At 44.3% G+C, this 21096-nt stretch overlaps 1 protein-coding gene across 2 annotated transcripts in view; it reads left to right on the plus strand.

The window, feature by feature from the left end:
- Window positions 1–19287: 19287 nt before the first annotated feature.
- The window catches only part of LYPD6 (LY6/PLAUR domain containing 6), a 31145-nt gene continuing 29336 nt past the window's right edge, over window positions 19288–21096 (plus strand). The window contains exons 1-2 of one of the 2 annotated variants that reach the window (XM_039702966.1): window positions 19288–19594; window positions 19785–20152. The gene's annotated coding sequence lies outside the window, so the exon portion shown is untranslated. Of the gene's footprint in view, window positions 20153–21096 lie in introns of both variants that reach the window. The other variant, XM_039702958.1, reaches the window with a different exon arrangement.

A 21096-nucleotide genomic window follows, 5' to 3' on the forward strand; every position in this document is an offset into this window, starting at 1 on the left:
TTTATAATTTATATTTATCTTGGGGAATTTTGAAGTTCTTATAATTATTTTTTTTTTACTTTTTGTAGTTTTTTATTTTTTGGGGTGATTTTCAAATTCTTTGGTTTTTGTACCAATTTTTTACTGGTTTTTTTGGTGGTTTTTAAACATTCTTTATCTTTTTTCTTCTTTTTTTCTTCTGCATTTAAAAGTTTAACAAATCCAAGTCAAAAAGTTTGACTAATTCAGGTATAAAAATTAAAAAAATCCAAGTTTAAAAGTTTGACTATTGAGGTTTAAAAGTTTGGCTAATCCAGATCTAAAAGTTTGAAAAAACCAAGTTCAAAAGTTTGACAAATCCAGGTCTAAAAGTTTCACTACTCCAAGTTTAAAAGTTTGGCTAGTCCAGGTTTAAAAATTTAGCAAATCCAAGTTTAAAAGCTTGGCTAATCCAGGTTTTAAAGCTTGACAAATCCAGGTTTAAAAGTTTGACAAAACCAAGTTTAGATGTTTGACTAATCCAAGTTTAAAATTTTGGCTAGTCCAGGTTTAAAAGTTTAGCAAATCAAAGTTTAAAAGTTTGGCTAATCCGGGTTTTAAAGTTTGAGAAATCCAAGTTTAAAAGTTTGATTTACTCAGATTTAAAAGTTTAATAAATCCCACTTTAGATGTTTGGCTAATCCATCTTTAAAAGTTTGCCAAATCCAAGTTTGAAAGTTTGACAAAATCCAATTTTAAAAACTTGACAAATCCAGGTTTAAAAGCTTGGGTAATCCAAGTTTAAAAGTTTAACAAATCCAAGTTCAAAAGTTTAACAAATCCAAGTTCAAAGTTTGATTTACGCAGATTTAAAAGTTTAACAAATCCAAGTTCAAAGTTTGATTTACGCAGATTTAAAAGTTTAACAAATCCAAGCTCAAAGTTTGGCTAGTCCAGGTTTAAAAGTGTGACAAATCCAGGTTAAAGTTTGATTTACGCAGATTTAAAAGTTTAACAAATCCAAGTTCAAAGTTTGATTTACGCAGATTTAAAAGTTTAACAAATCCAAGTTCAAAGTTTGATTTACGCAGATTTAAAAGTTTAACAAATCCAAGTTCAAAGTTTGATTTACGCAGATTTAAAAGTTTAACAAATCCAAGTTCAAAGTTTGATTTACGCAGATTTAAAAGTTTAACAAATCCAAGTTCAAAGTTTGATTTACGCAGATTTAAAAGTTTAACAAATCCAAGTTTCAACGTTTGGCTAGTCCGGGTTTAAAAGTGTGACAAATCCAAGTTTAACAAACCCGAGTTTCGACCTGGCTAATCCCGGTTTAGAAGTGTGACTAATCCAGGTTTAAAGTTGCTGTTCATGACCCAGCTGTAGCTGCCCGAGGGCTCGGCTCAGGATTTCAGGATTGATTTATTCCTTTCTGGAGCTGGTTCCTTTCTGGGTGAGGGATTTGCCCCAGTGCTGCTGCTTCAGCCATTAATTAATTCATTAATTAATAGCCATAAATAACCGCTGCAGTCCCATCAAACTTGTCAGGAGAGCCCAGCCTGGCTCCTGGCACGCAGCAATTCCACTTTTCTTCACAGGGACTATTTTAATAGTTCCTAGTGACTGAAGGCTCTAAATCTCAGCAGCTGAAATGCGCAGTTCTAAAATGGAAACGTTTCACAAGCTGAATAATATCCAAAAATATCATGGAACATAAAATCCCACAGTGGTTTGGCTTGGAGGGGCCTTAAAACCCAACTTGTTCCACCCTTTCCAGGGCAGGGACACCTCCCACAATCCCAGATAAATGTTGAATTACCCTTAATTTATTAATAGTTATTAATTAATTTATTAATATTTATTAATATTCCTCCAATTTAAAAAAAAAATTCCAAGATTTTCAAATATAATTCCTATTCTAACCTGTCAGGCCATTAGGTTTCTCTGCCTCCGGCAGCTCTGTTTCAATTTTATTTAAATTTCCAAAAGCTCCCAAGATCTCCCCTGTGAACATTCCTGAAAAATTTTGGGTTCAGCTGAAATGTCACCGTCAATGCCCTTTGTAATTTCATTTCATGGGCTTTATATTTTTAATTCAAATGTTCTATTTTATTAATTATTATTCTTAATCCATTTTCTTAATCCTCTTTGTATTAAACTTCTTTCAGACAGGGAATTTTAAAAAAATATCCAGAAAAATATCAGATGCACATTTTTTCGTCAAAAATTGGCCTCAGCTTGTGGCTGAAAATGAAATTTGAAAATCTGTGGGCTTTAAAGGAGAATTGAAATAGAAATTTTTTAAATGGGAATTGGGAAGATTAGTTTTGTTAGGCTCAAGCTAGACTGAAGAAAAAAAATCCAAAATAAGTGTGGAAAAAAGTGGAATTCTGCAGAAAAAAAGAGGATTGGGAAAGTGCAGGAATTAGGAGAGAAGGAGCAAGGAATGAGCTGTCCCTGCACAGCCTGGGGAGAGAGAGGCTCTGGAATAAACCAATGAGAGGGAAATTTGGGAATTCTGTGGGGAGGAAAGGCAAAACATGTGAGGAAACTTGATTTGGGGAAATGTTCCTTAAAGGCAGCGTGAGGACTGACAATGCCCAGGGATTCATCCTGGAATTCCAGGCTGGGAACTGCCTGTGGGACCTGGAACTGTGGCTGGGACAGGGAGGGAAGAGCTTTGGGAAGGAGAGAGGTTGTAGGGCCCAGCTGTGACTGGGATCTGGGATTGCACATCCCAGTTTAGGATCTGGGTTTGCACATCCCAGTTTGGGATCTGGGTTTGCCCATCCCAGTTTAGGATCTGGGTTTGCCCATCCCAGTTTGGGATCTGGGTTTGCCCATCCCAGTTTGGGATCTGGGTTTGCACATCCCAGTTTGGGATCTGGGTTTGCCCATCCCAGTTTAGGATCTGGGTTTGCCCATCCCAGTTTGGGATCTGGGTTTGCCCATCCCAGTTTGGGATCTGGGTTTGCACATCTCACTTTGGGATCTGGGTTTGCACGTCCCAGTTTGGGATCTGGGTTTTCCCATCCCAGTTTGGGATCTGGGTTTGCACATCCCAGTTTGGGATCTGGGTTTGGACATCCCAGTTTGGGATCTGGGTTTGCACATCCCAGTTTGGGATCTGGATTTGCACATCCCAGTTTGGGGTCTGCGTTTGCACATCCCAGTTTGGGATCTGGATTTGCCCATCCCAGTTTGGGATCTGGGTTTGCACATCCCAGTTTGAGATCTCAAAGGAGCAGAGTGCAGCTGCTGCTGCTTCCAGAGACAGCTGAATTCCCGAAAACCCTTGTGCAGGGGAATTCCTGCTGGCAGCAGGGTGCTGGCACGGGCAGCAGGACAGTTCCCGTCTGTCAGCAGCCCTTCCAGAGCTGTCATTACCCCTCGGCTCCCTGCAGCTGCTGTGGAATTTCTTGTCCTGGGGCGAGGAATTCCAGAGCTCCCCCGTGTGACCCCCGGCCCTGGCTGCCATCACTCCTGTAAATCTCTCTGCCCTCACTCCAGATGATTTTGGAGATAGTAAAAGTGCCTGGATTTCAGTGGGTTTGGGGTTTTTTTTGTTACTTTACTGTTGAAAAAAAACCCACAAAAAAGATGGGGAGTAACTGTTTGGAGAAGGGTATCGGTGGTTTGGATAAAAGGACAATCTGGTGGATAAAAACAGAGAAAAAGCTTCCATAAATATCCAGAGCGCTGCTGAAATGGAGCCCAAACACCATCCCAGGCGTCTTTGGGTCCGTCTGGGTGCCTCATCCCAGAGCAGCTCCATGTCCCTCATGCCGGGGGCTCCAGAACTCTCCTTGGCCTCATTCCCTTCATCTCTCCACCTCGTTCCATTCATTGCTTATTGATTATTCCCATTTTTTATCTTTTTGTTGCTGGTGGTGTGATGGGGCTGAAGGCACCTTTGCAACCCAACAAATCCTTGCAGGCTCTTTTCGGGCTCTTTTTGGGTTCTTTTTCAGCTGTTTTTGAGCTCTTTTTAGGCCCTTTTTGGGCCCTTTTCAGGGTCTTCTCAGGCCCTTTTCACTCTCTTTTTAGATATTTTGCAGGTTCTTTTTACGCCCTTTTAATGCACTTTTCAGGCTCTTTTCACTCCCTTTTTAGACCTTTATCAGGTTCTTTTTAAGCTCTTTTCAGACTCCTTTTATGCCCTTTTCAGGCCTTTTTAAGGCTCATTTTATGCTCTTTCCAGGCTCTTTTCAGGCCCTTTTTAGGCTCTTTTCAGGCTCCATTCCAGGTTCTTTTTAGACTCCTTTTAGGCTCTCTTCAGGCTCTTTTCAAGCTCATTTTTAGTGCCTTTTCAGACCCTTTTTCCAGACTATTCAGGCTCTTTTTATGCCCTTTTCAGGCCCTTTCTAGGCTCTTTTTATGCCCTTCTCAGGCCTTTTTTAGGCCCTATTAAAGGCCCGTTTTAGGCTCTTTTCAGGCTTTTTTAAGGCTCTTTTTATGCCTTTTTTAGGCTTTTTTCAGCCTCTTTCTAAACTAATTTCTGGTTCTTTTCAGGCTCTTTCCAGGCCTTTTTTTGGCTCTTTTTGGACTTCTTTCAGGCCATATTTAGGCCATTTTCAGGCCCTTTTTAGGCTCCTTTTTGGTTCTTTCCAGGCTCTTTTCAGACCCTTTTCAGTTTCTTTTTTGGCCCTTTTCAGGCCCTTTCTAGGCTCTTTTCAGGTTCTTTTAATGCCCTTTTCAGGCATTTTTTAGGCCCTTTTTAAGGCCCATTTTAGGCTCTTTCCAAGCTCTTTTCAGACTCTTTTTAGGCTTTTTTCAGGATCTTTTAAGGCTCCTTTTCAGGCTCTTTTTATGCCTTTTTTAGCCTCTTTTCAGCCTCTTTCTAGACTCATTTATGGTTATTTTCAGGCTCTTTCCAGGATCTTTTCAAGCTCTTTTCAGGCCCTTTTCAGGCTTTTTTAAGGCTCTTTTTGGACTTCATTTAGGCCATTTTCAGGCTCTTTTTAGGCTTCTTTTTGGTTGTTTCCAGGCTCTTTTCGGGCTCATTTCAGGCTCTTTTCAAACCCTTTTCAGTTTCTTTTTTGGCCCTTTTAAGGCTCTTTCCAGGCTCTTTTTTGGCTGTTTTTAGGCCCATTTAAGGCCCTTTTAAGGCTCTTTTTGGGTTCTGTGGGCTCTGTTTCCCAAATCCCAAGCCATATTGCAACAAGGACACGTGGCCTTTATCCTGCTTTTTTCCCTGGCCAAAAGCTGGAGGCCAACATCTCTGAAAAAGGGAAGAATTAATGTGGGGCCTCAGGCTAAAAACTCTCAGGTTTCCTTCTCCCTCACAAAGTGAAGCAAAAGGATCCATCTGCCAAAAAACCCCCAAACTTCAGAACGTAAACTGGGAGGGTTGTAAAAATCAAAACATTTTAGAGGGGGAAAAAATAAAAAAATCTATTTTGTTTTATTCTCACGGCTTGCTTTGGTTTTTCACCAGGAAATGCCTCTGCAGGTAAAATAATAAATTAAAATAGAATATTTTTTTTAAATCCCATTTATTTCTCCAAACTACAAGTCCTGGTGTTATTTTGTGCCTCTTTTATGGGATTTTATTTGGGATTTTTGGTCCATTTAAGCAGATTTCACCAGAGCTAAAAACATCAAACCTTATCTTGCCCTGGTGTCCAGATCCAGCTTTTTAAATCCCTGATACTCCCAAGGATTAAGTAGTAATTGAACCTCTGGAAAAGCTTCTCCTCATAAAAGTTTTGTGGAAAAAAACCTTAAAATGGGTGATTTGAATGCTTGGGTAATTCTAATTTTTCTCCTGCAATTGCACTGTGTAATTATATCTATATTTGCTCTCTCTAAAGAAATATTTGTGTGTCAGAAGGGATCTATTCAAAGGCAGTGAGCCTGGTTTAATTAACAAATGTAATTTTATATTATAAATGTTAACAGCGTTAAAAATGTTCCTTAAAAATAACATTAAAATGTTAATAATATAGATAATATTTAAACAAGTAGATAACTATAAGGCATCTTTTAGGTCTAAGAACATAAATAACTATAATGGGTATAAAATAGATAATAATATATAAATACAATATAGAATTAATCTATAAATAAATATAAAATTAAAAATAATTTTTAAAATGTTAAGATAATTAAATCAGGGGCTAAGCTGGACATGTTTGTCACCCCAGCTAGTTTTGTGGCATTAAAAATTTTAATTCTGGGACATTGAAGGACCAAAATGTCCTTTGTGAACTAGAGAAGGGAGGGGGTGACTGGAATTCTCCTCACTTTCAATAACAAACAGGGCTGAATTTTGAAGTTGCTGCAGTTTATATTTTACAGCAACCTTAAAAACCCCCAAAAATACCAAGTCCACATTTCTAGGTTGGCCCATGGCCTGTAAATCAGGAGGAAAATCAGAAATGTTGCCCAGAGGGAATAAAAACCATCCTAATTTCTGTTAATCCAGAAGGGTTTATTGCTGAAGCTGTCAGAGGTGCACTCAGAGCAGATTCTGGAGGGGTTTATCTGGTGACTGATCCTGCCGGGGTTCAAAGGGGACAGCCAGCAGGAACACGAAATTCCTGCCAAGCAAACCCAGAGCAATTTGTCCCACGTGAAAAGCTTGGCTGGCTCTGCCCTCCTCCCTCTGACTGTCCCCAGCCTCCATGAAACAGCACGAGATTCACCCAAAAATCCAGAAAAAACCACCGAGAAGGGGACGAATTTGAATTTTTTGGATTTTATTTTGATTTTTTCCATTGCAATCCCAGGCCAAGGGAAGCTGGGGCGATCCCGAGGGATGGCAGAGCTGGATGTCACCCTGCTCCAGGGCACAGGGAACCGAGGCTGCAAAGTGCACGGCAATTACATCAAATTTGCTCAACTTTTCCCGTATCTGCTGAAATCTAAGAGAGCAGGAATGGGCTTTGGGAGCATGGGACCCTCAATGGCTCTGTGTTTCCTGCCGGGATCCCCTCACTGTTCCCATTGTTAGCCTGAACTCCGTGAATCCAGGGAGCTGGAGCCCATGGGAGGATGTTTGTGTGCAGGGAATTGTGTTTTCCCTCCTGCCCAGACACTCCAAATCTGTATTTTTAGTTCTAATTAGAGGTTAAATAATTTTTATTTATATTATATATATTTTTAGTTGTATTCTTGTATTTATTATAATATTTTATATTATAATAAATATTTTATTATAGTATAAATTAATATTTATATGGTTTTATTATATCATTTTATTTATATTTTTATTTATAGTATGTAATAATTATATCATATAATTATTATATTATGTTATATTTATATTTATATATTATATTATATTATATTATATTATATTATATTATATTATATTCTATTATATTATATTATTATATTTATATTATATTATATTATATTAATTCGATTATATTAATTAGATCATATTTATTAGATTATATTTATTGGTTTGTATTATTATATAAATTATATAAAATTTTTAAATTATTTTTCATAATAAATAATAAATAAAAAATATAATATATTATATATAATGTAAATATATTAATAGATTTTCTATAACTATATAATATATTATATAATGTAAATATATTAATAGATTTACTATAACTATTTTATATTTCTATTTATATTATATTTAAATATATTTATTTTATTATATTTAACTATATTTATTACATTTATTATATTATTATATAATAATATAAATAGTTGTAAATTAATAAATATTATACTTAAGATATAAATATCAATAACACATAATATTTATTTAATGAATATATTTATTTACAGCCTGGAATGCCTTTAAAGCCCCCCCAAACCTGCTCCTGGTGAGGAGGGGTGATCCCAAAGCTGCAGATTTCCCAACGCGGTGTAACCCTAGCGTTGGGCACTGATAGGGGGCAACAATGGTGGCATTCATGCTGGGCTCAGGGACTGAAAATGAGTTTGAGGAGGCTGCAAACGATGCAAGGGGAAATCAGGGCTGGGCTCTGCTCCACGGTTATAGAGGAAAAGGGATTTTGAGGGAGAAATTGCATTTTTCATTCCAGGGAAGCAAGATCCACTGCTGGCTGTTGAAGCCATTTCCTAAGTGACAATCAGATACATTAAATATATTTTATAAAACCAGATACATAAATATTTTATATAGAATGTAAATGTATGACATGAAATGGATTTAAAGTATTTGATGATATGCTGGACCAACAGATATTGGTGTTAATCCTCCGTGTTCCAAGCAGCTTTTCCCTCCACGCTCCCCGTTTGGGATCTGATTCTTGGGGATGTCAGAACTCCTGACTTCACTCTGGACGATGGCACCACCTCTGCCTTCCCTGTCCCTGGGAGACCCAGGCTGGATCCTGAAGGTACGAGCTCCAAAATCCCGTGGGAATGAGGATTTCCTTTCTGTCTGCAGGTTTGGGGCTCACACACCTGCAGGAAGGGCAGGAACATTTTCCCCACGGAATTCCTTGCCACAGGAAGTTTGTGTTCAGCTAAGACCAGCTTTGCACAGGCTCTGGCTTTGCAGAAACCTGGTTTGGTCAGAGCTTAATTTGCAATCTAAAGGGGAGAATGTGACAGTTCACTGGAAATTTCCAGGAGATTTTTGAGTAAAGGTTTTTCAGCACTTGCCAAAACCTTCACCTATAAATCAGCTCAGGCTGAGGGAGGGATTTTTGATTTGCAGGTGCTGCAAATCATGAGCAGTGTTTAATTATGGGACAACCTCTCCCTCTCTTAAAATGCCCCTCCACTTGTGGTCCAGGAAAATAGGATTGGCTCCTAAATCTCGCAAGAACGCTTCCATAAATTCCCCCACTAATAAAATATCAGCCATAAATCATTTTGCATGAGCAAATTGCTCTTGAAGGCATTTTGTTTCATGTTCCCCTTCCCCCCCTCCAGTTTCTGCCATCAGTCTTGAAGACAGTGATCTCTTTCCAGCCTTTCAGATTAACAAGATAAATTATTCACTAATGTGTTGGAAAAACAAGTTAGAACTCCCAAACACAGCTTGGAGTGTCCTGCATCCCTGGAAAAGGGCTGTGACTGCTGATCCTTGTCAAGCTGCTCTCAAAGTCTGGTTGGAGGAGTTTTTGGAGTGTCCCAGGCCAGGCTGGACGGGGTTTGGAGGGAGCTGGCATGGTGGAAAGCATCTCTGCCGTGGCAGGGGGGGAATGGGATGAGCTTCAAGGTCCTTTCCAACCCAACCCATTCCATGGATCTGTTGTGCCCGGGCTGAATTTAAGGGGGACAACCTTTAAGGAGCCTTCCAGCCTTGAAGGAGCTTTCCCTCTGATTCTGTCAGGAAATGTCCGTGGGTGAGCAGCTCCCACCCACCCTTGGACCCTTCTCTGGTGCTGTGAGGTTTGAGCTCTGCTCCTTCTTCTTCCTCTGAGGAAGGAGCAGAGGTTTTCCCTCTCTGGTGCTGTGAGGTTTGAGCTCTGCTCCTTCTTCTTCCTCCCTCTGAGGTTTTCCCTGCTCTGCTGGCTGAGCCCTTTGTCTCCCTCTCTTTCCTGCCCTAAATCCCTGGCGTGGGAGGATGTGGGTGTCTGCAGAAGGCTCTGGGAAGCAGGACAGGGAGGGGAAACAGGGAGAAGCAGGAGGAGGAATGTGAGGCTGAAGGACTTGGGGAAGATCAGGATCACCAGAGCTTTTCTCCCTTTCCAATGGATCTGTTCCCGTTGAACTGGATTGAATCCCAGTCCAAAACCAAGCTGGGAACACGGAATGAGTTGGGTTGGGTTGGGTTGGGATGGACCTTAAAGCTCCCACCCCTGCCATGGATTGAACTGGATTGAATCCCAGTCCAAAACCAAGCTGGGAACATGGAATGGGTTGGGTTGGGATGGACCTTAAAGCTCATCCCATCCCACCCCTGCCATGTCAGGGACATTTCCACTATCCCAGAGTGCTCCAAGCTCCATCCAGCCTGGCCTTGGACATTTCCAGGGGCCTGGAGAGCTTCATCTCATTCCCATTCCTGATTAGAATCCTTGCCTCTCCCATTTTTGAGCCACGACTGCTGCTCTTTGCCTGAGCATTCATCATCCTTGAACAAGGAATTATTTTCTCAGCCTTTCTGTTTTTCATGCAACTCATCTTAGTGATGAAAATTTTTCTGGGATGAAAATAGTCGGGAGAAAATGAGTTTCCACTGTGCTATTTTAGGAACAGAATCATTCAAGTGGAAGCTAATGAGCTTGAAAATGTGCCAAAAAAAATTATCAGCAGGAAAAAGTGCGAAAAGGGGTTGGGCTCCCACAGGTTTCCACTTCCAAGGAAGCCATAAATCATATTCACCGTTTGAGATTCGTACTGAAGATTTGAAAAAGAGAATTAAATCTGAATTTTTAATTTTGCGGGAAGAACCACAAAAGCACACTTAGGATTTTTTTTAAGATATCTGTGCATTCCAAGAGGGGAAAAAAAATTGGGAAAGCAGCACTTCTGCAAATCCTCTGCGGGGCAAGGGCTGGATTTCAGCGGATTGTGCAGGTTCTGTGTTGCCCAGTTACTATCGTTTGTGGGAGATCTCATCTCGCATTCCTCCCTGCTCCTGTGGATCCCTGCTGCTCCCAGGTGAGGGATTTATCTCTGCCCTGATGCAATTTTCCAGCTCCTCTGGTTTCTGTGAGGAGCAGACAGCTCGGCTCCGTGCCTGGGACACCAAAGGGTCCTGGGGAGGGAGCAGAGAGGAGAAATTGGGTTTATCCTTAGAAATCCCTCCACATATTGCCTGCTCGCCTGGTGGATGAGAGGATTCCTTGGAACAGCTGTAACGCCACGACTCTCATTTGAAATTCCCTGGAAATTGCTATTAATTTAAGGGGAAAAAGCGAACTCTCATTTGAAATTCCCTGGAAATTGCTATTAATTTAAGGGGAAAAAGTGAAGTTGTTGTGATAAAATATAGTTTGTATGTTATATAATATTATATATACGAAGGAGATGGAGGGACAGGAGCCAGGGAATGGCTCCCACTGCCAGAGGGATGGATGGGAGGTTGGGAATTGGGAATTCCTGGGTGGGATGGAATTCCCAGAGCAGCTGGGGCTGCCCTGGATCCCTGGAAGGGTCCAAGGCCAGGCTGGAGCAGCCTGGGACAGTGGGAGGTGTCCCATGGCAAGGGAACGGAATGGGATGAGCTTTAAGATCCCTTTGAACCCAAACCAGCCTGGAATTGTGTCCAGAACTGCTTCCAGAGCTGGGCTCGCAGCAGGGCTCAGCTGAACTGTGGAATCCATGTCCCAGCTTTGCCCTGCAGCCGGGTTTGGTGGCAGTGCCAGCAGCCAAAGGGACCACGGGGGACAGCCCAGCTCTGAGCTTGGGCACGTTGGGCACGTCCTGGATCCCAGGAGTGAGTGAGGAACAGGGAATGGAATCTGGGATCAAACCCTGCTGGGGAAGCTCCTGGCAGGAGCTCGGCCTGGATTGCATCACTTCAATCCCAGAATCTTCCAGGCTGGAAAAGCCCTCTGAGGTCATTGAGTCCAGCACTGCCAAGGCCACCACTTGTGTCCCCAAGTGCCACATCCACGTGGGTTTGAGATCCCTGCAGGGATGGGGACTCCACCACTCCTGGATGGTTGAATTTGTATCCCAGGAACTCTCTGCTCATCCCAAAAAGATGCTGGAACAGCAGGAGGGAAACACAGCTGGGCTTTCAGAGCTCTGTCACAGTCAGCTCCACCACAAGAGAGAAATAACTGCACCAAATCTGTCCAGGCCATCTTTGCCTTCAAACTCCCAAAGTTTATCTCATCCTCTCTCACAAAGATTCCTTTTCAGCCAGCTTGGGAGCAGCCTAAAGGAAAACGAAGGGAACAAAGATGGGATCTTGGAGTGACATCCCTTAATGAGACCTCTCGAGCTTTCTCATTGACTCACAGCAACTGCAGGCATCCAAAATTACACCCAGATTTTCTCCCCTAGCCCATAAATAGTCTGTGCTGAGGGTCCCCCACGCTGTCTCCATCTCCTTGGCTTCTTCCCAGAGCAGCTTCTTCTGGCACGCTGGAGCTGATGGGAACGATCTTGTAGGAAGAACAAAGTGCATTTTTTTCCGAAGGAAATAATAAATCTGCTGTGGGCTTTCAAAGCCAGCTGATATCATCAGCAAGGGAGGCTTTTTATGTGTTTTGGGAATGTAGGAAGAACACAGATGTCAGTTTGGACCAGTCACATCTTAACTCTAAAGAGGTGCAAAGGATTTCCTAATGGATTTTCCTCTTTCTTTTGTTTATTTTATTTTATTTTTTTTTTAATTAAGCTCAAAAAATTGTGGGTGGAATTTAATTATAGGGAAAAATTAGACATATTTGTTTTATTTTCACAGAATCCCAGGATGGTTTGGGGTGAAAGGGAAGTTGAAGCTGATCCCATTCTACCCCTGCCATGGGCAGGGACACCTCCCACTGTCCCAGGCTGCTCCAAGCCCTGTCCAGCCTGGCCTTGGAGACGCTTCCAGGGCTGGAATATCCACAGCTCTGGCTGATGCTGATTGAATTTTATTGCTGGTGTGGGAATTTAATTATAGGGAAAAATTAGACATATTTGTTTTATTTTCACAGAATCCCAGGATGGTTTGGGGTGAAAGGGAAGTTGAAGCTGATCCCATTCTACCCCTGCCATGGGCAGGGACACCTCCCACTGTCCCAGGCTGCTCCAAGCCCTGTCCAGCCTGGCCTTGGAGACCCTTCCAGGGCTGGAATATCCACAGGATTTTATTGCTGGTGTACTTCAGTTCAGGGTGGAAAGAGGAAAAACAGCGAGAAATCCCCAAAAGTTGTCAAAAGCCTGGACACCTCCCACTGTCCCAGGCTGCTCCAAGCCCTGTCCAGCCTGGCCTTGGAGACGCTTCCAGGGCTGGAATATCCACAGCTCTGGCTGATGCTGATTGAATTTTATTGCTGGTGTGCTTCAGTTCAGGGTGGAAAGAGGAAAAACAGCAAGAAATCCTCAAAAGTTGTCCAAAGCCCCTTAGGAGCTCTCTGGTGTTTGCATTTTTCTGCCAATCTGAGAGGAAGGGTAGCTGGAATACAGAGCCGTTGTATTCCAAATTTTCCACCAGAAATTCCACAAAACCTCCAACCCCACCTCTCCTTAGGCTCCTTCTTAGTTTCCACTCCAGGATTAAAGTCCTGGTGCTCCTGGCAGACAATCAGAGGCAAACAGGGTCTCTTTCATTCCTGTCATCTCTCTTCCTTCTTTGGCAAAAAAAATAAGATTGTGGGGGAAAAAATTAACCCCTTTTTACACCATTAATTATATATATTTTTTTAAATTCTTCATTTCATGTTTTTTCCAGCTGCGGCTGATCCAGGAGTGCTCCTTCTGTGGAGCATTTTCCATCCAGCATTTTCCATCCATCTCACAGCTGGAGTTTCTACACTCCGTCCCTGCCTCTGGAATTTTCTTCCTGGCCTGGGAAAGCCTGGCAGAGCAGGAAAAACACCCTGTGAGCTGTTGGCTGAAATCTCCTTCTCCTTGGGCACGTTAAAAGTGGAGTTTGGAAATTCTGGGGTGTTGTTCAAACAGACCACACACCTCAAAAGCTCCAAGCCCATCCTTGAACATTTCCACGTTCCCACACCTTCTTTGGGCAACCTGGAATTGTTTCTCCATGTCATGTTGCCCCTGTGCCCTTGAAATATTCCTATTTTTCCCCTCCGACTTTCCTTCACCTGCCCCTCTTTCTAACCTCACTCTTCCCTGGAATATTTCCTTGTTTATTTGAGGTATTAATTTTTTTTTTTTAATTGAACTAGAGATGTGTTGAGTTTTGTTCTATCACCCAGTTTCTCTCACAGGGATGTCCAAGATAATTTTTGGGAATTATCATGGAAAATTAAGGCATGTGCTGAATTCCTTTTACTTTTGAGCTGCTTTGCTGGTTGGGGTGTTAAATTGTATAGAATTAGAATTCATATTTATCACATTTTTTTCCCCTGTTCAAATGATCCTTAAAGCAGGAAGTGAAATGAGGGAGACAGGAATTCCCAGTTGATCCCGTTCTTCCTAAAATGCTGGGATTTAATAACACGTTTCCAGTTTTACTACTGGGAAAGCAATCAAAATGCTGGAGACCAGCAGCACCACGGATTTTTCCTTTCACTCCTTCTGCAGGACTGGAAAATTCAGTCTTTAAACTGCTCCTTCTGGCTGTGGGTACCTGTTGAAGGTTATTAAACGTTGTTAATTATGTCACTAATTCCAGGTGAAACCCAGGACTGTTCGGGCATGCAGGAGCCTCAACCCCACGTTTGCAATTTCCCTGTAAAACACCAGAAGCCTGGGATTCATCTCCATTCCAGCTGGTCATGGAATCTTCTCCCAAAGGACTTCCTCTGGTGGAATTTTGGTGGGGAATTTTGAGCTCCAAGTGTTCGAATTTAATGTTTTGAGATGGCGTTTCTTGGATGTAAATTTTAATATTTTGATGCTGATTTTGGGCTCTTTCTTGCTGGCACTGCTGGGTGATGCTCCCTGGGGTCAGCACACAAACACCTCAGTTCCGGAGGTTTGCAGGAATTAGGGGATGCCTGCAGGGTCATAATTTAGAAAATCTTGGGATGCAGCTCTGGGATTTCTGGGATCCCATTAGCGCATAGGGCTGGGTCATATTTCCATCCTCTTATCCACCAAATCCTTCTCCTCAGGGCTGCTCCAACACCCAGCCCCAATTCTACCAGCCCAAAGGTGCTTGGTGCTCCAGAATCTTGATCTAAATCCAAAAGTTTATAGAAAATTAATCCCCCTTCAGGGACTGGCTGAAATAACCCAACTGTTTCCAGAAACACCAAATGCTGGGTGCTCTTTGCTTCAGCGAAGGTTTAAATGGGATTAAAAGCAGCAGAAGGCTTTTAAAAACGAGGACACAGCAAAACTTCATTTAGTCAGACATGTTTTGTTTGATGCTGATAGTGGAGAGCTATAAATAGCAATAAAAAGTTATACTTAACAGCAGAATTGCTGATCTGAGACACAGATAAAGCCCAGCTTTGTGCTAGACTAGACTAGGTCTGGCGAACACAGAATGAAATTATTACAGCCCCAGTTTAGCTCTTTCCCCAGTGTTTATGGGGAATTTGAGGAATCATTTCCAGCAGCTGATTGTACTAAAAAAAAAATCAGCTTTCATCTGCCTGAGCCATGAGCTGAGCATTCATGAACCACCCCGAGCCAGAACTGAATACAAACCATTGAGAGCTGGCCCAGAGGCCAAGGGCTGAGCTGCAGATCTGGGAGACACTGGTGGGGTTCATTCCTGGCCACTTAGGGAGCGTCTGGAGAGGTGTGAAAAGGAAAATCTATTTTTACTGAGTGCCCACAGGCAGAGCCACAGCCCTCACAGCCAGTCCTGGAGGAGGAGCAGATGTCCCTCAGCAGCAGGACAACGCCAGGATTTGTTATCAGCAGAGCTGGAGTTGCCCTCTCTGAGCACTCATTCTTTCATGTGATATTTTAAATTAAGGAGTTCATAATTGCAGTTAATAACTGGACTTTGATGCTGCAGGATTTCCCAGTTTGGCTTGGCTCGAGACACCCCAGCACTTACTTGTGGAATTTTTGCTTCTTTTCGGCCAAGGTCAGGATTAAATGTGTGAGAGGGTATTTCTTGTTGGGACTCAGATGTTTATTAGTTCTTATCTCTGTCACAGTCTCACAAACCCTCAGTTCTTTAGCACTTCACCCTCACACTAAAAATGGAGGCTTCTTTCTCCCTCTACAAGGTCTTTTAGGGATAAACTGTCCAATCAAGAAATGACACCTCAATTATTTTCACTTTTAATGTGGCAGCACAGAAATCTGAAATTCCCAGCAGCCAGGGTTCCCACCCTTCCTGAGCTGTTCTGCCCCAAACACCCCAAACCAGGGCTCAGACTCAGCACGTGGGGCCTGGCTGCTCCTGAGGAGAAGAGAGAAATGTCTTTCCCAAAGAATCACCCAGCTCTTTGTTTTTTTAATGCTTGACATCAATTACTCCTTTAATCCTCACCTCTGTATGGGAGTCTTAAAAGGATTCCCAGTTTATTCCATGACTGACGTGATTTTATGAGTTCTTTTCACAGCGGGGTTTCCCACAAAGGTTTGAGATCTCTCTGTGCATGCACACCCAGGCAGGGAGGGGTTCCCTCCTGTGGATCCTGATGGGATAAATTGATTCATCTAAACCCCTTCTCAATGAGACATTTTGACCTCCTAATCTCCCTGCAGGACCACGAGGCTTTTGTAGCCTTCCCTGAGACTTGCAGCGCTTCTAATCCTGATTCTGGGTTGGGATTTTGTGATTTCTGTCAAACTTTTCATCTTCCTGATGCTGTCTCACTGCTCCTTTTCACAAAGCTCCTTATTTTGTTACATTTGATTTGTTGGGATGATTCACAGGCTCTGGGAGCAGCAGACAAATTGTTCTGTTCTATTCACAAGGATAAATATGGAGATAATTAGGGTGTGTTATTAAACCCCATGCGTCAGGTGAGGGTTTGGGGTCTGATGGATGGCTCTGAACCTTCTCAATGAGACATTTTGACCTCCTAATCTCCCTGCAGGACCACGAGGCTTTTGTATCTTTGTTTTTTTAATGCTTGACATCAATTACTCCTTTAATCCTCACCTCTGTATGGGAGTCTTAAAAGGATTCCCAGTTCATTCCATGACTGACGTGACTTTATGAGTTCTTTTCACAGCGGGGTTTCCCACAAAGGTTTGAGATCTCTCTGTGCATGCACACCCAGGCAGGGAGGGGTTCCCTCCTGTGGATCCTGATGGGATAAATTGATTCATCTAAACCCCTTCTCAATGAGACATTTTGACCTCCTAATCTCCCTGCAGGACCACGAGGCCTTTGTAGCCTTCCCTGAGACTTGCAGCCCTTCTAATCCTGATTCTGGGTTGGGATTTCGTGATTTCTGTCAAAGTTTTCATCTTCCTGACGCTGTCTCACTGCTCCTTTTCACTAAAGCTCTTTGTTTTGTTACAATTGATTTGTGGGGATGATTCACAGGCTCTGAGAGCAGCAGACAGATTGTTCTGCTCTGTTCATGGGATCTGTGGGGATAAATATGGAGATAATTAGGGTGTGTTATTAAACCCCATGCGTCAGGTGAGGGTTTGGGGTCTGATGGATGGCTCTGAACCTTCTCAATGAGACATTTTGACCTCCTAATCTCCCTGCAGGACCACGAGGCTTTTGTAGCCTTCCCTGAGACTTGCAGCGCTTCTAATCCTGATTCTGGGTTGGGATTTCGTGATTTCTGTCAAAGTTTTCATCTTCCTGACGCTGTCTCACTGCTCCTTTTCACTGAAGATCTTTGTTTTGTTACAATTGATTTGTTGGGATGATTCACAGGCTCTGAGAGCAGCAGACAGATTGTTCTGCTCTGTTCATGGGATCTGTGGGGATAAATATGGAGATAATTAGGGTGTGTTATTAAATCCCATATGTCAGGTGAGGTTTTGGGTCTGATGGGTGACTTGAGCTGAGTCAGGAGGGTGTCCACCCTCTGCTAGCAATGCTCAGGGTCTGTTCCACTCTTCTAATCTCTGAAAGGAGGTTTCTCTCCCTGCCCATCTGTTTTTGGGATGAGGGCGGCTGCCACCTCCCTCTGTAGTGAACCACGGAATTTTTGCTGTGCCTCAGCCACTTCCACAGCTGCCACCTGATAAAATCCAGGGAGATGCTTCCTTTAACTAAAAGAGGGGAGATTAAGTTGGATTTCAGGAAGGATTTCTTCCCTGGGAGGGTGGGCAGGCCCTGGCACAGGGTGCCCAGAGCAGCTGTGGCTGCCCCTGGATCCCTGGCAGTGCCCAAGGCCAGGCTGGAGCACTCTGGGACAGTGGGAGGTGTCCCAGGGTGGGATGGGATGAGCTTTAGGGTCTCTTCCAACCCAACCCAGTCTGGATTCTGGAATTCCTGGCCCAAGCAATGCCCTGTCACTGGGCTGCTGTTCCTTCTTTCCCACACGGAATTCCCAGTTCCTGCCCCCTCCATCCCAGTGCCTGCTCAGCACTGAGCTCTGGTGCTCCACGCCCAGCCCTGACTCAGTCCTGACACCCAGATCTGCCTTTGAAATCTCCTGCCCAAGCAGTTCCTGCTCCAGAACCACCCCGGCCCTGCTCCTGCAGCAGGGCAAGGACGGGGATCCTTCCCTGCCCTCACAGAGCTTTGTTCCTCACTCCTTCAAAGGTTTTCCCAAGACTTTGGATTCATTGCCTGTTCTTCCAGGCCTCATTCCACTATTTTTTTTCAAGTCCTCCACCCTCCATCCTCTACCTGAATTTTGGGACACGGTGGTCTGAGGAGGTCTGTCCTTGACCCTGACTCAGTGCTCAATTCCACAGCATTTCTCATGCAAAAGCCTAAGGAGTTTTTAAAATTAATATTTATGCTTTAGTAACCCTAAGAGGAAAACATGGGCATCTCTGAGATCCCGTGTAGGAAAATAAAAAGTTATTAATTCATTAGTTTTGTGATTAATGTAATTTTGTGATTAATTAAATGATTAATTTTGATTAAGTAAAAGTAATTAATTAATTAATTTTGTGACTCACAGTTTTGAGTCGGACTTTGCAGCTTTTTCAGGGAGTGATCAATGCTTATGTCAACAGAGCAAATTTTAGGGAAAGGTTCTTCCTCCAGAGGGTTATGGAGCACTGGAACTGCTCCCCAGGGAATGGCAAAGCCCCAAGGCTGCCAGAGCTCCAGGAACGTTTGGACACCTCTCTCAGGAAGCGTTTTTGGGGAATCCTGTGCAGGATGGATTGGATGATCCTTGTGGATCCCTTCCAGCCCAGGATATTTTGGGACGCTGTGATGACAAATGGCATCATGCAGAGGAGAGAACGCGCGGCAGCGCCCAAAACCCAGAGGTCAGAGACGTCTCAACCTGCCTGAGGGGTTCCACTGAGGGGATCTCTTCCCACGAACGCTGGAAGAGGAAGCAGGAGCAGCAGGGAGCAGGAAAGACCGGTGGTGCCCCCTGATTTGTGTGCTGGGAGGGAGGATGGCAGTGGGAGAGAGGCGCTGCAGCTTCTCCCAAGAGCATTCCTGCCTTTCTGAGCAGCTCAGCCGGCAGCCAGCGCTGATTTCATAGTCATGTTTGGTTTGTTTTTTTAATGAATTGGTGCTCAAGCTGGTTTGAATACTTTACTTTCTGGTTTGAATATTTTCTGGTTTGAATACTCGGTGTTTTGAATACTTTCTGCATGACTAATTAACGTCCCGAAATGAATTAAGTCGCGCTGTTAAACCTCACCCAGCGTGTACAAACCACCCTTGCTCGGCGTTTTTATCTCGGAATTCTCAGGGAAGGGGCATCGCCTGCTATCTGAAAGCCACTTAGCCGAGCTGAGATGTGATGTCATGCTCTGGAAATACGTGGGGGTTTTTGAGCTCAGCCTGCCGGGACCCAGCCGTGATAAACCTCATTGAGGTGCTCAAAAGCTGCGAGCAGCAGAGATAGCAAACCGCGCTGGGAGCCGGCCCGGGATGGAGCCCCGCAGCCCGGCAGCCCCAGCTGTGCTCGGGTGAAGCTCTGCGGAGCTCTGGGCTGGGATTTGGGATTCTTCCCGGTGATTCAGAGCCGGGAGGCGCTCCCGGCTGGAGCAGCGAGCCGGAGCTCCCCCCGACCCTCGGCAGCAGCAGCGGAAAATCGGGAATAAGGTAATCCCACCGGCTGGAATGTCTGTGCTCCACTCTGGGATGGCTCGCAGGATTCCTCTCCTCCCCGGCTGCTAACTCCCTGTGCTTTTGAACTCATCCTTTGCTATCCACAGATTTCTTTTTTTTTTCTCCCCGCCTGGAACAAAGACAAGCAGGATAACCCGCTGATTGTTTGATCTGTCCACACCAGCCCGGAATAAAATCTCGTTTTTAATGAAGCACGAAGGAAAGCCGGAGCTCAGCACAATTCCCTGCCCGCCGGAGATCCTAATCTCGCCTTGCCGGCAGAGCAGAGCGGGCACTGCCGCTCCATGAGCCGGCCCCGGCAGGGAGCCGAGCCCAGCCTGCTCCCGCATCCCCGCATCCCGCATCCCTGCATCCCGCATCCCCGGATCCCTCATTGCCGGATCCCGCACTCCCGGATCCAGCATCCCTGGATCCCGCATCCCCGGATCCCGCGTTCCCGGCTCCAGCATTCCCGGCTCCCGGGCTGCCCCGGCCGCCGAGGGAGCGATGGAAAACCCCTGAGCCAGCGCCTGGAAAATCCGTGCCGCAAAGGTATGTCCCTCTCTCTATTTAATCGCCCAAACCCCTTCTTTCTACCCCTCTCCCCTATTATTTTCCCTATTCTTTTCCCCGTTCTTTTCCCTATTGTTTTCTCCATTGTTACAGCGGAAAAAAAAAAAAAAGCAGCGATTATTTTTTTTAGTGGAGAAGTCACTCGGGTCGGCACGTGCTTAGCAAAACAAACCCGTGCCTGTGCGGGGTTAAAGGGGAAATGTCCATTTTGCCTTGGCTCAGCCCTGGCTCGGCCATTCCAGCCGGATTTGGGGACCCCTCGCTCCCCTCCGGGAGCAGGACCGGCTCCCCGCGGGATGAGCCCCGGGGGGGTTTTCCAGGAGCCCCCCGTGTTTGGAACCCGCCCTTCCCTTCCAAACACCCCCTTCTCCCCCCGAATTCCCGGTTTTTGGGGGTCACAGCCGCAGGAGAGGGTTCTGCGGGTGTTTTTGGCTGCCGGGAGGCGATGGAGGCGCTGCCGGGCCGGTCCTGCCCCGCTCCCCAGCGGGGCTCTGGGGTTTGGCAGGAGCCTGGGACTGCGCTTATCACTGCTTTTAATTCTTTTTCTGAGAGCCTCTTTATGGAAATGGGGCTCTTCACAAGTTGTTTTCCGAATGAATGCAAAGGGAATAATTATATTTGTTGGGAGTAAAAGAGAGTCACGTTGCTGCTGCTGCTGCTAAAGAGCTTCCTGCTCTTCTTCCCTGTTAATTAAAACCACTACTCTCTAAAAAATCATGGAATATTTTGGGTTGGAAGCGATCTTAAAGCTCATCCCATTCCAGTCCCTGCCCTTCCACTGGTTGCTCCAAGCCCCACCCAGCCTAGCTTTGGATTTAATTAAATTAAAGATTAAATGAATTTCATAGATAAATAATTGTGTTTCCAGTTGTAGCTGGTGTATGTGCTCTTTCCTGCTTAAGTGGAGGGAATATTACCAATTT

The sequence above is a fragment of the Passer montanus genome, unplaced genomic scaffold (assembly GCF_014805655.1).
Source record: "Passer montanus isolate IOZ18808 unplaced genomic scaffold, ASM1480565v1 scaffold1, whole genome shotgun sequence".
In the NCBI taxonomy this organism is placed as follows: Eukaryota; Metazoa; Chordata; class Aves; order Passeriformes; family Passeridae; genus Passer; species Passer montanus.